The 22,967-nt window shown below is 36.9% G+C and overlaps 1 protein-coding gene across 1 annotated transcript in view; it reads right to left on the bottom strand.

Moving 5' to 3' along the window:
- Positions 1-22,967, bottom strand: part of B3GALT1 (beta-1,3-galactosyltransferase 1) — a 503,546-nt gene that overhangs the window by 332,001 nt on the left and 148,578 nt on the right. The window contains exon 2 of the mRNA XM_045868686.3: positions 5,145-5,250. The gene's annotated coding sequence lies outside the window, so the exon portion shown is untranslated. The remainder of the gene's footprint in view (positions 1-5,144; positions 5,251-22,967) is intronic.

Genomic DNA, 22,967 nt, shown 5'->3' with positions numbered 1-22,967 from the left:
GTCTTAAATATTTCTTTGGGGAAGGGCATACCACACTTCTACTCAACTAAAAGAAACATTTTTACAGTCCAAAGGTCTTTTATTTTTTTGTCATTTATCAAGCCATGGATTCATAGGGAATGGATTCCAGCAGCTCAGGCTCCTTTCCAGTGGTTCTTACAAAGTGTGTTTCTCTGGATGGAGCAGACTGGCACTTTATTTGTTTACAACAATGCCAACAGCATGCTGGGTAACACTATAGACTCTTCCAGTCTTGCCATGGTACCATTTGTAGGGTGTTCCTTTTTAAACAGTGCCATTCCCCTGATGTCTATAATATCACCTTTCTTGCAGATTGGCATGTATATAGCCAAAGGAACCACCCCATGTTTTCTAAAAGACCTAGAGAACATATAGCAGATGCCTCTCCCCTCTGTGTTGGTTATTTTGGCAAATTATTGGAAGATGGTGGGTCTGGCCAAAAGGCAAAAATTATTTATTCTTAACTATTAAAAATTCATGACCAAAGTATCTGATTCCAGATATTATTGATCTACCTCATCTAGGTTTTAGATTCTAGTATTTGATTTTGTGAGTACCATATAATATTGAATAAAATTTTAGAATTCAAAACACCTGAAATTTCACCACATATGTATACATACATTATGCAGAAACACATATCATTTCTCATTTTTCTTTTGATATCACATTATGTTAGATACTTTCTAAATAACATCATTCTTTAAAGCAGTGAAAATAATATTACATTGGGATAGTGATACTAATTAACTTAGTCATTCCCCCACTTTTGGACTTCTTGGGTATTTATCATTTCCCCTATAGTTATAAATATCATAACTCATATCTTTGAAATAAACAATTCATTGAATATTGATGTAATTGTACTATATTTTATCTATTTAGAAAATATTTATTCTATTTACAAAATATGCATTTCATTCTTTCTTAAAATGTTCTAATCTTGGATCCAATTTTTGTGCTGGTCTCTCCGATTAGTTTGCTTTCTCATTTTCAGACTTGTAGGACAATCCTCCTTCAAGCACACCACTGTAAGGGGCCATGAAGTTAATCTTGTTGGCATATTCTTTTGGTTCCTATATTTGGGCTGATCTCCCTATCACCCTATTCTCAGGGGGTACTTTCAAACATCAACAATACAGCAGGGAAGAAAATTGTAAAGGGTAGAGATCAGGGTTCTTTAAAGCATGGCCTACAGGTCCCTGTAACAGAATAAGCTGGAGTACTTGTTAAAAGTGAAAAATCACTGATCCTTCAAATTACTCAGATACTGAGGTGTAGGGTCCAAGAGAATGAAATTTAAACAAGGACTCAAGGTAACTTTTATGCATGCTAATGTTTAGAAAAACAGGCTTTCATATACTATGATATCAATGAATTTGCAACCTAGATTTAAAATTTAGTCCAATTTAAGGTACATTCTAGATTTAAGATACATTTTATCTTATTTCTTTATAAAATTTGTATATATATTTAATCTATGTCACTAATAGGATTCCCCTTCCCTTCTCCCCCAACCCTCCTCCACTAAAGTGCATTGTTTTTAGAAAGTAATTGTTGAAATTCTGTTTTGCACTTAGAAACTGTTCACGTATATCAGTTGTTTAATTTTTTAACCAAATCTATGCTCTGATTAATAGCTTAGTCTTGAACATTACACAAAATTATTTATATGATTTAAAATGATTTCCCTCTTCTTTTTTCTTAAATTACAATGCTTGCCTGGTGTCTTTAGGACTTTGTTAATAGATTTCTATAGTATTTGATGGAAGGCCATCTATATAATAACATAATACATGTTCACTAAAATTCTACTATGTGTCAGGTGACAAAGACTCTTCTGGACCAAATCTATGTCAGGCTCCTCTAAATCCTCTTCTCAACTAGGCTCTGACCTTGGGTTCTCTCTTTGGCCTGCTTAGTCCAGTTCCAGCAAGAATTCTGCTGAATTAGTTTAGAAAAAATCCTCTTTCCTTGGTATCTGATTGTCCTTGATATTAGATCAAATTCCTCATCCTCTATCCTCCAAATCTTATCACCCTGGCCTGCCTTCAGTAAGAATCTTGTTGAATCAGTATAGTGAGAATTCCCCTAGGCCCAGTAATTTTCCATCCACTGATCTCCACCCTGACCCTTGGTTCTAAATCTCTACTTGTCCTTGTTGTATTAGGAGTTGAGTCCTATCTCTCTCCCCTTCTGCAAAACTCCACTGCCATAGTCCCTCTTGAATAAAGTCTTCCTTACTTTACAAGTATCATGAAATTTTTTTCTTTAACACAGGCATTGTGCTACATTTTAAAGATAGAATTATGGGAGTAGTCCTTATACTTGAGAAAGTAGCCCTCTAGAATGGAAGTTTATCTCATCAGACATACTTACAAAGCAATATAATCAAATCTAAAGCAGAAACATGCACCAAGCCACAGAAAAATTATAACTTGGAAGGACAATGAAGAATTCCTTCCTATAGCTATATCTACATGGCTGAATTTAACTGAATACAAAAACTAGAAATGCCTAATTTGAAATAGCTTACTCATGCCAGAAAGCTAGCTTTATATAACATCAAGTATGGCCTGTTAGAATATCAGGATCTATAGAATACTCATATCTCAATTTTAGAAACAAAAATATCTTTGATTTACTCTGCCTATTTTCATTTCAATGGTATTATTATTAGAAAAGTCTTTGCCTATTATCTCTTTGTATAATAGAGAATAGTAGACATATACAGATACACAGACACACATAAATACACACTTAGGTGTACACACACTCTTATCTCATAAAAATGCATTATCACAGTGGATGTTACCAGAGGAAAGCCCATATTCTTAATCATTTTCATTACCAAGTAAATACTAAAGAAATTTCTAGTGGTTAAGTGTCCAGAGTATTCTGGGCAGTCACGATCTCTTTTGTAATACATTATATTAAAAACCTAAGACAATGAGAAAACACTACCCACCTATTAGAATAACTACCTTTCAAAACATTGACAATACCAAATTCTGGTAAGGATGTAAAGCAACAGGAACTCTCATTCATTGGGAAGGCAAAATAATACAGCCATTTTGAAAGGCAATGTGGAGGTTTCTTACAAAACTAAAGGTACTCATACCAATATGATCCAGTAACCACACTCCTTGACATATACCCAAATGAGTTGAAAACATGTCCATGCAAAAGTCTGCAGAAAAATGTTTAGAGGAGCTCCTTTTTTCATTACCATCAAACTTGGAAGAAACCAAGATGTCCTTCAATAACAAATTGATAAACTATTGTACATTCATACAATGGAATATTATTCAGCAATAAAAAGAAATGAGTTATCTAGCCACAAAAAGACATCCAAGAAACTGAAAAGTTAAGTGAAATATTTCTAAGTGGAAGAAGCCAGTCTGAAATGGCTATCTTCTGTATGATTGCAATTACATGGCATCCTTAAAAAGGCAAAATTCTGGAGGTAGTAAAAGGATCAGAGGTTGCCAGGGTTTCAGTGAGGGGAGGGAAGTGCAAATAGGGAAAGCACACAAAATTTGGGGAGTGGTCAAAATATTCTGTATTTTCCATATAATGCACTATACAGTACTATATGATATAATATATGACACAGCAACAACGGAAATATGTCATTATACATTTTTTAAAACCCAAAGAATGTACAATACAAAGAGTAAGCTCATTGTAATGGACTTTAATTAATAATAATGTACCTACCAATACTGGCTCATTAATTTTAACAAATGTACCGTACTAATACAAGATGTTAATAATAGGGGGAATTATGTGTGTTTTGGGGGAGGATATGTAAGGATTCTTTATAGTTTTCAATTAATTGTTCTATAAACCTAAAACTGCTCTTAAAAAATTGTTAACTAAAATTAAAAAAAAAAAAAAAAAGCAAAACCTAAGACACCAAACCAAACCAAAACAAGACAAAAACCCTGGTAAAATAAGACAACTTCTAGAATTATGACCAAAGGGTATTTTATGCCAGTCATTCGTGGCATAGAAATGCTCATCCCATCTCTGTTGTTACCATTTATTCTTAAGGTCATAATTATGTTGGTACCTGTGATGATATTGGAATAAGGCACAGAAGAAATAACCTTAGAATATCCAGGTCCCATTATTAGCCTGAAACCTATAATTCTGCAATATTCAGTCTGGGTTTGAATCAGGCCCTAAATCTGTTGAACACTAACTTGTTTTTTTAAATGATAACTAAGACAACTAACAGGACTTACCCAACCTAGACCAAATATTGAAGTGAGACCTAAGCTAAGCACACCTCAGACTATGGGGAGTCCTCGTGACTGTTAGGGCAGATTTTTGTCTTATGTCAACTTCCCCAGAGCCCCAGGACAACAAGGACCCTTGTCAGAATTGAAATGTGGATTCTCTAGGAGAGAGCTTCTTGATCATTGTACTAATAGAAAGGATGGAGAAAATATTTAAGGCTCAATTTTCTAGATACAAAATCAGGGATATTGTTCAATCTTAAGTCAAATTAACTTCATGTGAAAATTTGGGACGCAAAGTGTTTTTTTTTTTTCTCTAAGAAAAACTCCTCTAAACCCAGCCTCCAATCATTGAGATGCAGACAAAGCTGGAGACACTTTATGGTTTCAAAAAGGAAAGCTATTGCTCCCCAGCAGAGTTCCCCCAAATAACTGTTTATAGATGTACTAAGATTCAAACCCTTCAGCCCTGGAGCTGCTCTGGATCTGATTACCAGAGCCAGTGGTCTCTGGTAATAAGCAGCCTCTGTACTGTATCACAGGAAGACTGTCCTTTTCCATGTGGGCATGATAAGAAAAAGGCTGAGGAGCACCCAACAAGAGAATCTCTGCTAAAGATGTTTTAATCCAAAATGGTCAGATTGGTGCTTTGTAATTCCCATTGTTTCTACATATCATTCTATTTCAAACATAATGATAATATCTGCCAAGGAATTATTTCTGAACATATTTCACATGAAAGGTATAAGGCACGAGCTACTACAAAGCTATAAACAAATTCAGAGCATCCTAGTACTTCTGGTAATACCACCTAATTTTACCTCACCATTTCATCAATTTTCAAAGACTACAAAACCCAAAGTAGGAATTGGCTCTTACCCTATAATGAAAACCTCTGCACCTTGTCTCAGGGTAAAGTGTCAAGAGTCTTCACACAATCCCTCCACTCCGGGACTGAGCAGTTCTTGAAGTGTCTCTACTGGGTCTAAGGGGAAAGAAAAATACAAAAATAACCTTGGTACGCTTCAGCTAACATTAACATTCTTTTTCAAGTTGTTCAGATTCTTTTTTTGCCATTTCATGAAATTGCTACATATCTTGCATCAAACCATCTTGTACAAAATAATCAGCATTTCCAGAACACTTAACTTGAAGAAGGAATTTTCTTCCTTTAAATCATTTTTAATCTCCCCCTCAACCACCTTTGAATGAATGATGTCTTTCCTTGTTATAACATCATATTAACTATTTTTCATGATTATTTACTTCCTTTCCCTAGATCACAATTTTATTCTTTGGTCTCAGTAATAGCAAAACTTTCTGCAAAATCAGTTGAAAATTGTTAGGCTTAGCCAGTCCTGTCTGTGGCTTTGCTAAGACTGTTTTATTGCTCTACTCTGCTATGAAATAAACTAACACATTTTGGTCCCTAATCTCCTATGCCTAATTTTTTTTCTGACCTAAAAATCTCTACCAGAGTCCTAAGTACCCCATCAAGTCTATAAAAATACCTAACTGAGCCAGTGAAAAAGTGTGCTCTGCCAGCATGTTCTATGAGATAGCCTTCCAACACCACAAAGTTTCAGGCATTCTTTTTTTTTTTTTGGAACTAGCAAAGAAAATAAGCCGGCTCTGGCAGTTGATCATGGACTGCTCTAATTCAATGAATCCATTTTCTACAGGCTTTAGTTGGCAAGCCTCTTTCCATTGCCTGCAAACTGACTACAGTTCTTTGCAAACCTCCTTTGCAATTCTACCCAAACACCACCCTCTACACCACAAAGAGTTATATGTTACTGAAAATACATTTTAAAAAGACTTTTAGTGGAAATATCTAATTTTGGAGCTCTTTCTTAACCTCTCCAATTTGTTACACATACGTATGTTTACCCATAGAACTGTCTTGAGGCTAAGTGAAACCAATGGTGTAGTGCTGTGTAAAGCTCAGAGAAGTCAGGAAGACAAGGCTGCGTTCCCAGATCTAAAATATGCCCCTCTTGATCGGCTTGATTTGTCAAATGACCTGTGTATGGAGGCGCACAGTATGATGATATAAGTTTGATGGTACTTCTGAACTCTACTTCTAGGAATCTTATTCTATCTTTGAAATTCTTTTATTTTTAAAGATTTTATTTATTTATTTGAGAGAGAGTGAGTGAGAGCACAGAAGGAGAGGGAGAAGTAGACTCCCCGCTGAGCAGGGAACCTGATGCAGGGCTTGATCCCAGGGCCCCAAGATCATGACCTGAGCCAAAGGCAGATGTTTAACTGACTGAGCCACCCAGGCACCCCTATCTTGGAAATTCTTAAGAGCTAATGGTGAAAGAATGGGGAAGGCAGGACAATATATCCTCCAAGGAGAGGCATACAGCAGGTTTTGAAATAACACAGTCCTTTCTTATTAATCTTATTACAGAAAAAATAAGTACATACTTTATTTGGTTATGGTTATATTTATGTGAAGTTTTAGAAGAGACTATTGTGATAATCAGAACAGTGTTGTGAGAGGTTAACTGGAAAGTGGCATGAGGGCACTTTCTGGAATAATGGAAAAATACTATATCTTTTTTTTTTTAAGATTTTATTATTAGAGAGAGAGAGAGGAAGAGCAGAGGGAAAGGGACAAGCAGACTCTGTGCTGAGCACAGAGCCCAAAGCGGGACTCACTCTCACAACTCTGAGATCATGACCTGAGCCGAAACCAAGAGTTGGATGCTCACCCGACTGAGCCACCCAGGTGCTTCAAAAATGCTATATCTTGATTCGGACAGTGATTAAATAAGGAGACCCACTTGAAAAAACTCTATGGAACTATGCCCATAAAATCTACATTTTATTTTAAGTAAATTCTATTGTAAGTAAATACCTTAATAAAAAATAAAAAACAAAGGGACTCAAAGAGACCTCTCAGTTTCGGAGTGATTTTCAGAAATCACCTAGTTTTTATGAAGGAGTCTTTACCTCCTTCCTGGCCAGTGAAAAACAATTCTTCATTCTTCACTTATGTATCCACTTAACAAAGATTTATTAAGCACAAATATATCCAGAGTTAACACAGTGGCAGCATGCCAGAAAAAAAAAAAATGATGGTTAGCAAAAGAGACACAGCCTCTAGCATTGAGCTTAAAGTCTGTTGGAGGAAAATAGTCAATTGAAATGGACAAAAACAACGAGCTATGGCTATAGCACTGAGAGAAGGCCCATGTTTTAACTAAGGGCTTGCATCAAAACAGAATGAACTATTTTATGCTAAACCGCAAGCTAAGTTGAGCTGAAAATACTGGTGTTCACTGAATCGTTAAAAGCTGTTAGAGTGATCAGACTAAAGCAAACTAAATAATGTTTTTCTATTAAACCAAGCCTAAATATTCTCTAAATTAACTGAATCAAAACATCAAAATACTTTTCATGTCAAATTTCATTTGGACATTGAAGTCTTTTTTAAAACAGAATTTAGATCTTCCACACCCTACGGCAGCTTATAAATACAGCTGTCCATGAGGACAACATGGTGTTAAATGACCCTCTTTCCCATGAGCAAATTCCAGCTGGGAAGACAGGTGCATCTACTTCTGGTGACTCTGCTGCCAGTGAGGGATTTGCAGGCTCGCCCAACAACATTATGCATCCTCACAATAAATCCAAGCTTGTGACAGGTACAGTATTTGATATACAAACAAAGTACAACCATGAATGGACCAGCATTCCAATATAAAGTACTTTTAGGTCTATACAACTCCCTCATCACCACCCCAAAACACTGTTAAATGATGTCCCTCTGTGGGCAATCCAATTCTTAAAGCACATGAAAATTTTCCTTCATCTAACTGTTATAAAAAAAATCATCTTGTTCCTTTTTATGGCTTTCTAAACTATTTGTCCAAAATCCTTTCCAAAATGGGAGGAGTCATTTATAAGGTCAAAAAGATGAAAGAATATGATTTAAAAACAAACAGATAAATAAAACATGAACCATATAATTATTGAATTTCCAAGCCTTTTAAAGAGGACTATGCTGTTGTTTATTTTGTGAAACTATCTAGAAGAAAACCAACATGATTTTTTTTAAAGATTGCTCTAAGAGGAAACATGCTAGAAATAGTGAGTAATTCAAAAAACAGCCTTGGAATGAGAAGCATACTTTAAACCAAGACCATTATGGATAATGAATGCTTTCTATTTAATCAAACAGACATCCACAACATTGCCCCTTACTGTTTTCTACTGTCTTTCCTAGTCTCTGACCAGACAATTTAGGGTTTGGGTTGCATTCTCCTGGCAGGACCAAAAATGGCCACTAAAATTCTAAAGTAACTGGAACTCTAATTCTCTCAAACATGAGAACCATTCCATGTAACCACAGAAAATACTGTCAGATTGTAGTTCAAACTGTCAAATGACACTTTTATTACTTTCTAACTCTGGTCAGTGACAAATTCAAAAGAAATCCTCTATTTCTAATTAGGAGTTACAGTTCCTGTTTATGTAGTTTTAACATATTTAATATTTAAGAAATGGGTATATTTTGGGACGCCTGGGTGGCTCAGTCGGTTAAGCGTCTGCCTTCGGCTCAGGTCATGATTCCAGGGTCCTGGGATTGAGCCCCGTGTCAGGCTCCCTGCTTAGCGGAGAGCCCACTTCTCCCTCTCCCTCTGCCTGCCGCTCCCCCTGCTTGTGCTCTCTCTCTCTCTGTCAAATAAATAAATAAAATCTTCAAAAAAAAAAAAAAGAAAGAAAGAAAGAAAGAAAAGAAAAGAAATGGGTGTATTTTAACGAAGTAATACATTTTTTAAATCCCATGTTTTATTTTTATTCCCCAACCAAATAGCTGATGATTAGAATAGTTAACACAACGGATCATTTTCCTACCATTTTACTGTAATTTTTCCTTCTCTAATTTACACGCTACCAATCTCACTTTAGCTTGGTTTCTGTTCTTTCTTTCTGCCAATGTAAATATCAGCTCCCTGTGTTCCCAGTTCCTTAGTCATTCTTTGATATTCACTGGTATTTTAAGAAATACTTGAAGGAAAAAAGGTGGTGTTGGGTTTGTAAGATTTGAGGAACCTTATAAATCCTGGCGCTTAAGACTTTCTCAGTCTCAATCCATTAGATACATAATTGTGGTGTAAAGTTCTAGATGATTTTTAATGTTTTTTTATACCGTCACAGTTTTCTTCCCCACTAACACTCAAAGAGATGTCACATCATGACATTCAGTCTGCAAGCTTATATCGGTGATAAGACTTCCCTGTGTTCTTAACAGAAGTGTGCTTCTCCCTCTCCCTCTGCCCCCTCCCCCCGCCGCTTGCTCACGCGCACACACGCACACTCTCTCTCACGCTCTCTCTCAAGATAAATAAGTAAAATCATAAAAAAAGAGAGAGAAAAAAAGCCAGTGATGACACTGTACCAAGAGAGTTTCCACAAGCAAAACATCAGAAGAATGGTCACTTTACTGCACACCATATTGTCATACTGGATACAAGAATCTGTATGTAGCAAGCCAATGCCATATTCACATAGTGAACAAATCTCTCATTTTAACAAAATATTTCCTGCTACATTAAAAACCAATATTGTGAAATTGAATTTCTCACATTTGTAGATTTGTTTGTATTTTATTTGTAATTATGTTTTTTAAGAGATACAAGCATAAGGCATTTATGCCTGGTTTTATGTTTGCATATTTTTAAGTAACAATGTAATAAAAACGATTTAAAACCTGGAGCTCAAAGGGAAGATTTTTGTCCTTGTTTTTGCTTTTCCCTTAGAAAGATACTATATATTATGCAAGTCTAAGAAAAAGTGACCTAAAAGATTGTGGAAAATGTGTATTTCAAATTTTGCATTTGTGGAAATGTATTGTCTAAAAGATAAAGCTCTGGTGTCCTGAATGAGTTTATTTAAATTTCATGATCATCTTTAATTCATCCTGACTTCCCATCAGATGATGTACTAAAAGAATAAAGAAGGCTTAAAATAAATGTCATTGTTTAAAAACAAAAAACAAAAAAAACCCTAGTCCTAATGGAGCTTTGAAAGCTCCATTGTATAGCTGCAAAATACCATTCATCTTTTCAGAGTTTGATATATTATTAATTTCAGTTTAGCAACATTAGAATCAGACTATGAGATTATTTTACTTGCAAAGGACTGCAAGGAGAGATGAATTTATGCTGTATCCAGTTTTAAACCCAACTAGAAAGGAAATATACCAAATTTCTGTTGTTTAAACTGATGAGAGTCATTTTGTAGTCTTCTAAAAACCAGCGGCACCTTGAGAAATTATAACTATTAAGTGGAAAGTAAGTTTTAATTATTTAAAAAACACATTTCTTTCTGCATATTATTCATTTAAAAGAGCCTTCCTTTTTTAGAAATCAGCCTTAAAATTGTGTACATGAGTTAACTCTTTTGGGGATCTAGAAGTACTCTTGGTAGTGGTGGAGAAGGAAATGCTAAAAACAATTAACTCTACCACCAGACAGAACAAGGGAAGATTCCAGGTGTGGCTTTGAACACCCTGGTAGGTGTTTGGGAGGTTCTACAGTGTGGGATGTAAGCTTGAAGATTTTTGATGTTCACTTGGTGACTGAGAAATTCCCAGCATTTAGTAGATCAGGGACATGTCCATCATTCTTTTTCACTTATTTATCCCTAGTTCCTGGTATATAGTAGTAATGAAGAATAGTCAGAATAAAGGCAGGCAGGGACAAGCCCCCCCACCCTGGCCCCACCCATGCTCTAAGAGGAAACCACCCTTAAAAGGATTCTACAACACCCTGGAAGGATCTCTCCATCCTTTCCCATGTGAACAACTAACTACCTGATAGGTAGATGAGCCCTTGGACAAAAACCTGATTGGGTGACAGGCGCAAGCATGGAGGGTTAATCAGATCAAAATAGCCCATGCCAAAGAGGCCATAAAAACTGTTAGATTTGGGGTGCCTGGGTGGCTCAGTCATTAAGCATCTGCCTTCAGCTCAGGTCATGATCCCAGGGTCCTGGGATCGAGCCCCGCATCAGGCTCCCTGCTCAGCAGGAGGCCTGCTTCTCCCTCTCCCACTCCCCCTGCTTGTGTTCCCTCTCTCGTTGTCTCTCTCTCTCTCTGTCAAATAAATAAATAAAATCTTAAAAAAAAAAAAAAAAACAACGCTTAGATTTAAACGCCAAATTGGCAACCCTTTTGGGTCCCCTCCCTCTTCAGGAGCTTTGTACTATAGCTCAATAAACTTTGCTTTGCTGACCACCACTCTTTGTCTGGTCTGCCTCTTCATTCTTTGAAGCGGCAGTGCGACCAAAAATCACAGGCACTAAAGGAAAAGAAATCCTGCAACAGTAGGCATTCAATATATGAATTAACGGTGTTTATAGCTAGAAGTATTCAACCAAGACAGCATGCTCATGTTCAAAGATTTTTAAAAACAGACTCAGTGATAATATATGCAGCTCAAAAACATTATATATATGTAATATGTATATATTTCATACTAGATATAAAAATACACATATATACATATATATGTATATATATGGCACACTTGTTGTTTTGTTTTTGTTTTACCTTATGGAGCTAGGCAAACATAGATAAATATACAGCACACTAGTACACTTAAACCACTTTATTTCATTGGGGACATCCTTCTGTAGTAGGGTATTTTGCTATTAAACTAAGTGTTGACGTTTTTCAATTTCTTTTAGTTCTATTTTTCTACTATATTTAAGTAGAAAAGAGTACTTTCTCTATGCCTCGGTATGGTTGATTCAGAGAGAACAAAAAATCACATTTTTGGCCTTTGAGCAATTAATTAATTAATTAATTAGACCTTTGTAAGTCAACAGTGCAGACAATAGTCTTTAAAACCAAGGCTTTGAATCGCAAGTACCAGCAGCTTGAAAGGAAAAAAAAATTCCAAAAGCTTGGATTTAAATATCAAGAGCCAAACCCTAGAGGACTTGGAGCAAGAGTTCAGGCCCTGGAAAGAGTCGGAAAAAAATTAGTGATGCCATAGGAGCAATTTTCCTATAAAACAGAGAGGTGATAAGCGCTGTGAATTGTATAAGACTGTTGAATCACAGACCTGTACCTCTGAAACAAATAAAACATTATATGTTAAAAAAAAAAGAAGAAGATAGCAGGAAGGGAAAAATGAAGGGGGGGAATCGGAGGGGGAGACGAACCATGAGAGACTATGGACTCTGAGAAACAAACTGAGGGTTCTAGAGGGGAGGGGGTTAGGGGGATGGGTTAGCCTGGTGATGGGTATTAAAGAGGGCACATACTGAATGGAGCACTGGGTGTTATACGCAAATAATGAATCATGGACCACTACATCAAAAACTAATGATGTAATGTATGGTGATTAACATAACATAATAAAAAGTAAAAAAAAAAAGAGAGGTGATAAAAATAAAAATGCTTTTGGACTAGAAAAGGAGAGGTAGGGAAAGGAGAATAAAAAACTATAGGTGGCCCTATTCCCTGAAGCTATGTTGGGATTGAAACTCTAGAGTTCGGTGACAGAAGCTCCCCCAAATATTTAGTAACTCTTGCACTGGTGACTCCTCCAAATCTACTCTAGAACTTGAGAGAAAAACAACCTGGGTGGTTTCCCTTCATTGAACTAGTTGGCTGCAGTAGGCAGAAATGTCAGGTGGGCAGATCTAGATAAAGAGAAGGGTTGGGAAAAGATGGCGGAGAAATTGACAACCTGAATAGACCAATAACCAGTAACGAGATTGAAGCAGTGATCAAAAACCTCCCAAATAAACAAGAGTCCAGGGCCTCATGGATTCCCTGGGGAATTCTACCAAACATTCAAAGAAGAAATAATACCTATTCTACTGAAGCTGTTTCAAAAAATAGAAACAGAAGGAAAGCTTCCAGACTCATTCTATGAGGCCAGCATTATCTTGATTCCCCAAACCAGGCAAAGACCCCATCAAAAAGGAGAATTTCAGACCGATATTCCTGATGAATATGGATTCCAAAATCCTCAACAAAATCCTAGCTAATAGGATCCAACAATACATTAAAAGGATCATCCACCACGACCAAGTGGGATTTATTCATGGGATGCAAGGGTGGTTCAACATTCACAAATAAATCAATGTGATTAATAAAGGAGGGAGAAGAACCATATGGTCCTCTCAGTTGATGCAGAAAACGCATTTGACAAAATACAGCATCCTTTCCTGATTAAAACTCTTCAGAGTATAGGGATAGAGGGAACGTTCCTCAAGATCATAAAACCCATCTATGAAAAACCCACAGCGAATGTCATCCTCAATGGGGAAAAGCTGAGAGCCTTTTCCTTAAGATCAGGAACACGTCAGGGATGCCCACTCTCACCACTATTGTTCAACATAGTACTAGAAGTCCTAGCAACAGCAATCAGACAACAAAAAGAAATAAAACGTATTCAATTGGCAAAGAAGAAGTCAAACTCTCTCCTTTCCCAGATGACATGATACTTTATGTTGAAAACCCAAAAGGCTCCACCCCCAAATTACTAGAACTCATATAGCAATTCAGTAATGTGGCAGGATACAAAATCAATGCACAGAAATCAGTTGCTTTCTTATACACTAACAACGCAACTGTAGAAAGAGAAATTAGAGAAACGATTCCATTTACAATAGCACCAAAACACATAAGATACCTCAGAATAAACCTAACCAAAGAGGTAAAGGATCTATATTCTAGGAACTACAGAACACTCATGAAAGAAATTGAATAAGACATAAAAAGATGGAAAAACAATCCATGCTCATGGATAGAATAAACATTATTAAAATGTCTATGCTGCCCAGAGCAATCTATATCTTCAATGCCATCCTGATCAAAATTCCAATGACATTTTTCAAAGTGCTGGAACAAACAATCCTAAAATTTGTATGGAAACAGAAAAGACCCCGAATCGCCAAGGAAATGTTGATAAAGAAAAACAAAGCTGGGGGCATCACGTTGCCTGATTTCAAGCTATATTACAAAGCAGTGATCATCAAGACAGCATGGTACTGGCACAAAAACAGACATACAGGCCAATGGAACAGAATAGAGAGCCTAGATATGGACCCTCAACTCTATGGTCAAATAATCTTCGACAAAGCAGGAAAAAATATGCAATGGAAAAAAGACAGTCTCTTCAATAAATGGTGCTGGGAAAATTGGACAGCCACATGCAGAAGAATGAAACTCGACCATTCTCTAACACCATATACAAAGTAAACTCAAAATGGATGAAAGACCTCAATGTGATACAGGAATCCATTAAAATCCTGGAGGAGAATATAGGCAGTAACCTCTTCGACATCGGGCACAGCAACTTCTTTCAAGATACATCTCCAAAGGCTAGTGAAACAAAAACAAAAATAAACTTTTGGGACTTCATCAAGATAAAAAGCTTCTGCACAGCAAAGGAAACAGTCAACAAAACAAAGTAGCAACCCACAGAATGGGAGAAGATATTTGCAAATGACACTAGATAAAGGGCTGGTATCCAAGATCTGTAAAGAACTTCTCAAACTCAACACCCAAAAAACAAATAATCAAGTCAAAAAGTGGGCAGAAGACATGAACAGACACTTCTCCAAAGAAGATATACAAATGGCTAACAGACACATGAAAAAATGTTCATCAGCATTAGCCATCAGGGAAATTCAAATCAAAATCACATTAAGATACCACCTTACACCAGTTAGAATGGCAAAAATTGACAAGGCAAGAAGCAACAAATGTTGGAGAGGTTGTGGAGAAAGGGGACCCCTCTGTTGTTGGGAATACAAACTGGTACAGCCGCTCTGGAAAACAGTGTGGAGGAGCCTCAGAAAATTAAAAATAGAGCTACCCTATGACACAGCAATTACGCTACTGGGTATTTACCCCAAAGACACAGATGTAGTGAAAAGAAGGGCCATATGAACCCCAATGTCCATAGCAGCAATGTCCACAATAACCAAACTGTGGAAAGAGCCGAGATGCCCTTTAACAGATGAATGGATAAAGAAGATGTGGTCCCTCTATACAATGGAATATTACTCAGCCATCAGAAAGGATGAATACCCAACTTTTACATCAACACGGATGGGATTGGAGGAGATTATGCTAAATGAAATAAGTCAAGCAGAGAAAGTCAATTATCATATGGTTTCACTCATTTGTGGAACATAATGAATAGCATGGAGGACATTAGGAGAAGGAAAGGAAAAATGAAGGGGGGGAATCGGAGGGAGAGATGAACCACGAGAGACTATGGACTCTGAGAAACAAACTGAGGGTTTTAGAGGGGCGGGGGGTGGGGGGATGGGTTAGCCTGGTGATGGGTATTAAGGAGGGCACATACTGCATGGAGCACTGGGTGTTATAGGAAAACAATGAATTGTGGATCACTACATCAAAAACTAATGATGTATTGTATGATGACTAACATAACATAATGAAATAAAATTAAAAAAAAAAAAAGAGAGAGAAGGCCTGGGGCACCTGGGTGGCTCAGTGGGTTAAGGCTCTGACTCTTGGTTTCGGCTCCTGTCATATGATCTCATGGTTCCTGAGATCAGATCGAGGCCCCCCCTCCCCCACCCTGTGTTGGGCTCTGTGCTCAGTGCTCAGGAGGGAGTCTGTTTGAAGATTCTCTTTCCTCTGCCCCTCCCCACTCTTGCCTGTGCTTGCTCTCTCTCTCACTCTTTCTTCCTCTCTTTCTCTAAATAAATAAATTTTTTAAAAAAGAGAGAGAGAGAAAGAAGGCCTGAGGTGGACATCTATCCTACCCAAACTTTCTTCAGCTCTCATAAGGTATGGAGGAAATAAAAGAAATTCTCAAGACCATGACAGAGGAACAAACAAGAGTCAAAAGTTGGGAATCGGTGAGCCTAGAATGTTACTCTAGCTTGAAGTGAGGGGATTCCATAGCCAAACAAAAGTTTGCAGGATGGGCAGCTCTAGCTAGGGATCAGGTAGAGGGTTCTAAATCACAGAGGACCATAAAATCAATAAAAGCCAGAGCCTAGGTGGTCAGTGTCAGAACTCTATAGTCCCACAGAACAACTTTCATGTTTTCAATGCCTACAGGACAAAAGTCAAATGACAACCAAGACTGCAGATGACAGAGAGGCAACCACAGATCAGACATCCTGATTCTAACACGATGTGTAAGAACTCAATAGGAAGAAGGTAGGGGGTAGAAAAATGTGGTAATAGAAAATCCTGAACTGAACCAAAAGTGAGTGAGCTTGAGACAAGAGGGGACCAAGTTACCTTCCACTAGCAAGATTAGATTTTCTGCTACCAATCAAAAAAAAGGACCAGAGGGGTGACTTACACTTAGTAGTAGACAAATGAAAGTTGTTTTTTTTTTCACACACTTGAATCTGTGACTTGTTACATTTCCTTCTCGGTCATATATATTCTTAAAACAAAGCTAATCCATATAAAATATATGCTTTCCTACAAATGCGTAACAGTCCACATTTAATAATCAAATAATAATCAAGAAGTAGGAAAAGAGATTGTCCTGCAACTACTAGATGCCCAGTATTTGGCATAAAGCTTGACATAAAATACACATGAATATTTTTTAATAAGTAACTGAAGAATAAGTTAATCATTGCCAATACACATTTGGATAATAATAATAAATGCTAACATTATTGAGCACTTAGTTCCTACGAAACTGTTGCCTATACCACTTTATTTAATCCTCACTGCTATCGTAATATCATTATTTTTATTTAACAGAGTAGGTATAGTAATATCATTATTTTTATTTAACAGAGTAGGAAATTTTGGCTTATAGGTGGTTACATGATCTGCCCAAGTTCCTAGAGCTAGTGAGTAGCAGATCTGGGATTTAAAGGTATGCAATCCGAAATACTGCAATGCTGAATCTTAATTTAAAAAGTTGTTTTTGACTATTTGAAGCAATTTTGGAAAGTTGGCTCCACACTACCCTTTGCTTTTATTTGTTGTTTACAGTTTTAATTTTAGTGCCCTCACTTAACATCATAGCATTGTAATCTGGAGCAGGGACACTTATGGATCACCCGGTTCAGTCTCCTATTTAACAAATGATGGAATTGACTCATTCAAGGACATAGAGAAAACCAGTAGCTCTTCCTTTGGGAAAAACCCCTCTTGCTCTCCTCTTTTCCCTTGGATGTTTTCTTTTTTTCTTACCCATTTTAATAATTGTTAAAAAAGTTGGAAAGGTGAAGGGTAGTGTATTTAGGATTATAAAGGATTGGGAACATGAGATCAGTCATTGAACGCTGAAGTTAGAATTGGTAAAGCAAACCCCTCTGCATAAATACAGTATTATTAACAATATCTAAAGCTATGCTTTTGGGGTGCCTGGGTGGCTCAGTCGGTTAAATGTCTGCCTTTGGCTCAGGCCATGATCCGAGTTCTGGGATCCAGCTCCACATCCAGGCTCCCTGCTCAGCGGGGAGTCTGCTTCTCGCTCTCCCTCTGCCCCTCCCCCTGCTCCTTCTCTCTCTCTCTCTCTCTCAAATAAATAAACAAATATTTAAAATTAAAATAAAGCTATGCTTTTAAAGAGCTTGCTAAATCCATCCATTGTAAAGGAATTCTTTATAAAGGCATAAACCTTACTATCTCGGACCTCTAAGCTATTTTATTGCAAAGCAGATTTTCCTATTTGAAGATCTATTTTGTATATATTCTATTTTAATGTTCTGGGCCAAGTTGCATAATACCAAAATGTAAAAAAATATCAATTCTGTTTGAAACACTAAATAGACCTTCCATATGCCAATCACACACTGTATTTTCTAGTCTGTCATTCAAAATGTGTTGGTTTTTTTTTTCATTTACTTTTCAATCAGCTTACTGAAAAGGCATGGGTGGACAAATATATGTACTCAAAACTGATGATTCAATGGACTGTGTATGAAGAGAAACAATATCTTTAAAATGTTGAATAGGGTTCACAACCATCCATTCTTTAAAACTATTAGACACCGAAGTACCTTGACAAATGGGTCTAATAGTCTCTCTGCAGTGGTCACCCAGAAGAATTGGTAATGCATTCTATTATTTTGTTAGACATGCACTTCTAGTGACATTATAGTGCCCATAAAGTGGTCTGATAACTTACAATTGGGATAAAGCTAAAGTAGTACATTACAGACTTCATAAAAATGTTTCTCTGGAACGTACTCTCATTTATTATAGGATCTCACTGCATCATCCTTCCTTCCTTTCTTCTGTCTAATCATCTCATTTCATTTTTCTTATGATCTTTAAAGTGTTCTTGCAACTATTTTTCAGGTAAATACTGAGGTACCATTTTTGTATATGGTCAACCATTGCATGGCCTGCAGCAACAAATGTGAAGTCAGGCCAAGGATGTGGGCACAACAGGGACAACCTCAGAGTAGTTCACATAACGTCAAAGATGTCATTTCATCCTGCACCTCTAGCTCTACTCACTGACATGACTTTTTAAGCACCTTTAATTTATGTCCTTCTTTCCCTTTCTCCAAAAGGCTGAACTGTCAACCTCCTTCCCATGTATGGGGTTGAAATCAGCCCAACATTCAAAAGCACATACGCTCATAAGTGGGAGAAATCTTAAGCATAAAAAGCATTTGCCAGTGTCTTAGCTTTTGCTCCTCTTTTTGAGTTATGCATTAGGATTCTCTGATGAGTCCTAAAACTTGAATAATTAATGAAAACATGGATATGATCAAACAGTTTGAAAGTAATTGGCCAATCTGCTCCTTTTATCTTCTGCGACAGAATTATTTACAGAACCACAATACTTAAGAGAGGCTTTCTGAAAATTCAGAAGAATGTCTTTTCTCCTTTTTTCTTTTCTTCACATTTGGTCATTTCCCTTTATCTTTTTTCTTTTTCTTCTTTGCCTCATCTTCCTTAATTTCCTCTTTTTTCATAATTCCACTTCATCAATTAACATTAAATATGGATTATGGGCAATGAAATAAATTGCTCAACACTCCAAAAATTAAGGAAGCCATTATCTCGGTGAGAGTATACAAGTTGGAATTTCAAAATTTTGTTTTGAATGGGATATATATGTTTTTCAATGAGGGAGTGGATTTTTGCATAGAATATTTTATTAAGATATCACAACCCTAAAACAGTTCACAGAACTTCAGAACTGTCCGTACTATTCCCCCCTTAAAGGAAAAACCCCAAAAGCTGTCAAGGTTTAATAGGACAAGAAGGATCATGTTGTGCATCTTTCAACATCAGTTGCTTTTGTAAAGTTGCAGGCCCCAGAACTGAAATGTGACTTGAGGCCACAACCTTATGGGCAAGATACGATATTTTCTGAACTCCAGACCGTAAAAACAATACATGCTTATTATAACTATGTCCACTGACATTAGAAAAATGCTCAATACATTTAGCCCTCCTGACTCTAGTTGTGCCTCCTCAAGATAAATACCTAGAGCTGCTCATTTGAATTCTAAGCACTGTCCACAATAGAAGCGAGCCAACTGCATAAATGTCAGTGTTCTTTCTGATATATTTACTATTATGAATTGTTAGGGGGTAAATTGTGTTCACCCAGAATTCATCTGTTCAAGTCCTAACTCCCAGTATTTCAGAATCTAATCTTATTGGGAAATAAGGTTGTTGTCCATGTACTTAGTTAAAAATGAGATCACACTGAGGTAAAGTAGGCCCTTAGTCCAAAATGACTGGTGATTTTATAAAATGGGGAAATTTGGACACAGACACACACACACAGGAAGAATACCATGTGAAGATGAAGGCAGAAATCAGGGTGATGCAGCAGAAGCCAAGGAACGAGAGATTGCCAGCAACCCCTAGAAGCTATAAGAGAGGCATGGAACAGATTCTTCTTCACAACCTTCCAAAGGAACCAACTCCACCAACACTTTGATCTCAGGCTTTCTAGCCTCCAGAACCGAGACAACGAATTTCTGTTGTTTGAGCCACCCAATTTGTGGCTCACTTTGTTATGGCAGCCCTAGCAAATTAATACAGTTGTTAAATAAGAAGGTATTTAAAATCTGATGTGATATTTACAATGCATAGCATGTATATTTATTTGTGATTATGAGCAGATAAAATTTTCCATCATCCAGTAATTATATCTGAATTGGCAATTCAAAACTTTTAGAATCACTTTCGAATCACATTTATGTACTCCTTTGGAGAGCAAACCTCATAATGAATAATTTACATTTTAACATCTGGGTCAAAATCACATCAAATTCTAGGAGTCTGCCAAACAGTGATCACAAGAACCTACAGTGTAGCTTCAAGAACTGATTAAAGTACTGTTGATGGCCCTTTCAACTTGTGCCACATATTTTGTAGCTGAGATTACTGCAGGAGGAGATCCAGGTTTTAAACACAAGTTTGGGATCCCTATTTAAGAAAAGAAGACAAGATTACAAGCTAAAAATTAGATTCATATGGAATGAGCCCCTGTAAGTGATAGGTCCTGAAGCTTAGTCCGGATTCACTTCACCTGAAATCCACCTCTGCTGATACGACAACGACAACAGAGCCCAGAAACAATACAACCAGTTTCACAGAGATGAAGTGATGCTTATATCAACACAATTTTGCTAGCCTGTAACTGTAAAACAGAAGTAGAAACACAAGAGAAGGACAGACAATGATGCTGAAAGATACTACAAAGGTCCTAGACAGATCAATCCCGTCTAATTTTATGTCAGCATTTCTCTACAAGCAACTGTACTGTATAGACAATGAGTAAGACTGTGTCAATGAAAAGTCAGATCAATTAGCTGGTCACTTTGGCAGTCTAATGCTAGCAGTAAGTCAAAATAGTATTGAAGTATGAACCAATTGGCTGATTAGAAATTTTCCATATTCTAATGGTGTATCCCATAGGCACAGCCTCATAGAACACACCTCCATTCTGTTACATTGCCTTTCCTTCTGCGCAGTATTCAGTACCAAGCTTTTTACTATCAGCTCAAGAACCTGAACTATAGCATGTGTTTGTGCCCCTGTCCATTGTGATTCCTCTGTCTGGTTATCCTCACTCTCTGTCTTCCCAGTAAATGTCTTCTTACCTTTCTGTGTCCCATGTAGTTTAGCCCTATACCTTAAAATAATAGGTTGAGCATCCATTTCTTTACATTACTCTCTATTACTCCTGGATAGTTATCTTCTTGAACCCATAAATGTGATACACAGTCAAAGAAGAGCCATACTTCTAAAAGTCTCCACCTTTCTCTCCTGTTTATTTTCCTCATATACAACAGCAACCTCTACTCATATTCCTTCTAAATTATCTCCAAACTTCTCATCCATTTATGGTTCCCTCGGGACTTCTTTCTTCCTTCTCTGGATTTGTATAATCAAATAACTGATCAGCCAAAGACAGAACCTTTCTAGAACAGTGTGGGGAAAGAAAATTTTAAAAACACCCTTATCTCCAGGTGGAAGGGGAAGATGGGGAACACTCTAGGTTGATTGATAATATATGTTCCTTCTTTTTTCAAAATTCAAATACTCTCAGAGACTCCAGGAAAACCTCCCTAATGACCCACTGCCCCCTCTCTATTTTTTTCTTAAAGATTTTTATTTATTTATTTATTTATTTATTTATTTATTTATTTATTTATTTATTTATTTGAGAGAGCACGAGCCAGGGGAACGGCATAGGGAGAAGGAGAGAAACTCAAGTTGACTCTGTGCTAAGTGTGGAGTGCCATGCAGGGCTCGATCCCACAACCCCAAGATCACAACCTAAGCCGAAATCAAGAGTTGGATGCTCAATCAAATGAGCCACCCAGGCACACTACCCCCGCCCCCCACTATTAATTCATTAATCCTCTTTCCTTTTTTCTTTTTTTCAAACCTCTGTATCTTTAACATATTGTACTTATGTTTAAGTCTATTTCTGCCAAAGAGTAAAAACTTCTTAAATCAGGGGCTCTAATATTCTCCATGCTTAGCACAGTGATAGGCACATAATACATTCTCAGGTAATGTTTATAAGAAAGTAAAATATCTTTACAGGTTATTTCCAGTGTGTTTATTCCTTGGGTCATGTTTCTTTACAACAGGATAACTGGAAATGTGGCATGCTATCTTTTAGAGTGACTGGCATATACTAGTTACTCAATAAATGCTTATTGACTAAAAGAATGAATTACAAGATATGGGTTTGTGAATAATTAACCTCTGAAAATAGATTTTCTGGTCCTAAGTGGAACTCCTTGCACATTTTGGAACACAGAAAGTGCCTGACATAGTTTTCTTAATTATAGAAAATGACTTAACCATCCTTCATTTAGGAAGGACATTTAGACCTTAGCAATTTGTCGCAGAGAATTCCAAACAAATGGAAATACTAACATCACTGTAGGTAGTTTCCATTTTTCACGTTTCATTTAACATTTGACTGCTCTCTTCCTTTGATGCTACCAAAAAAGACTATATTTCAGTTATAAAAATGAAGAGTGAGGAAGAGCAAACAGTGGAGGAAGAAGGCAAAGGCTTTGAAATAAGAGGTGCTTGGAAAATTCAGAAAAGAGCAAGGATACTTGACTGTTCCCCAGAATATAGGGAGGGTTTGGTAGACAGGGGTAAATCTGTATAGGATCTTTCAGACTATGATAAGAGGTTTGAACTTTATTCTAAAATTTAATGGGAAGTCACTGAAGGTTCAGCAGGGTGTGAATCACCAAGGTGAATCAACT

Source organism: Mirounga angustirostris, unplaced genomic scaffold, assembly GCF_029215605.1.
Source record: "Mirounga angustirostris isolate CCGP_5_RB_7025 unplaced genomic scaffold, mMirAng1.0.hap1 SCAF_3, whole genome shotgun sequence".
Lineage (NCBI taxonomy): Eukaryota > Metazoa > Chordata > Mammalia > Carnivora > Phocidae > Mirounga > Mirounga angustirostris.
This window is presented reverse-complemented; position numbering and strand designations above follow the sequence as displayed.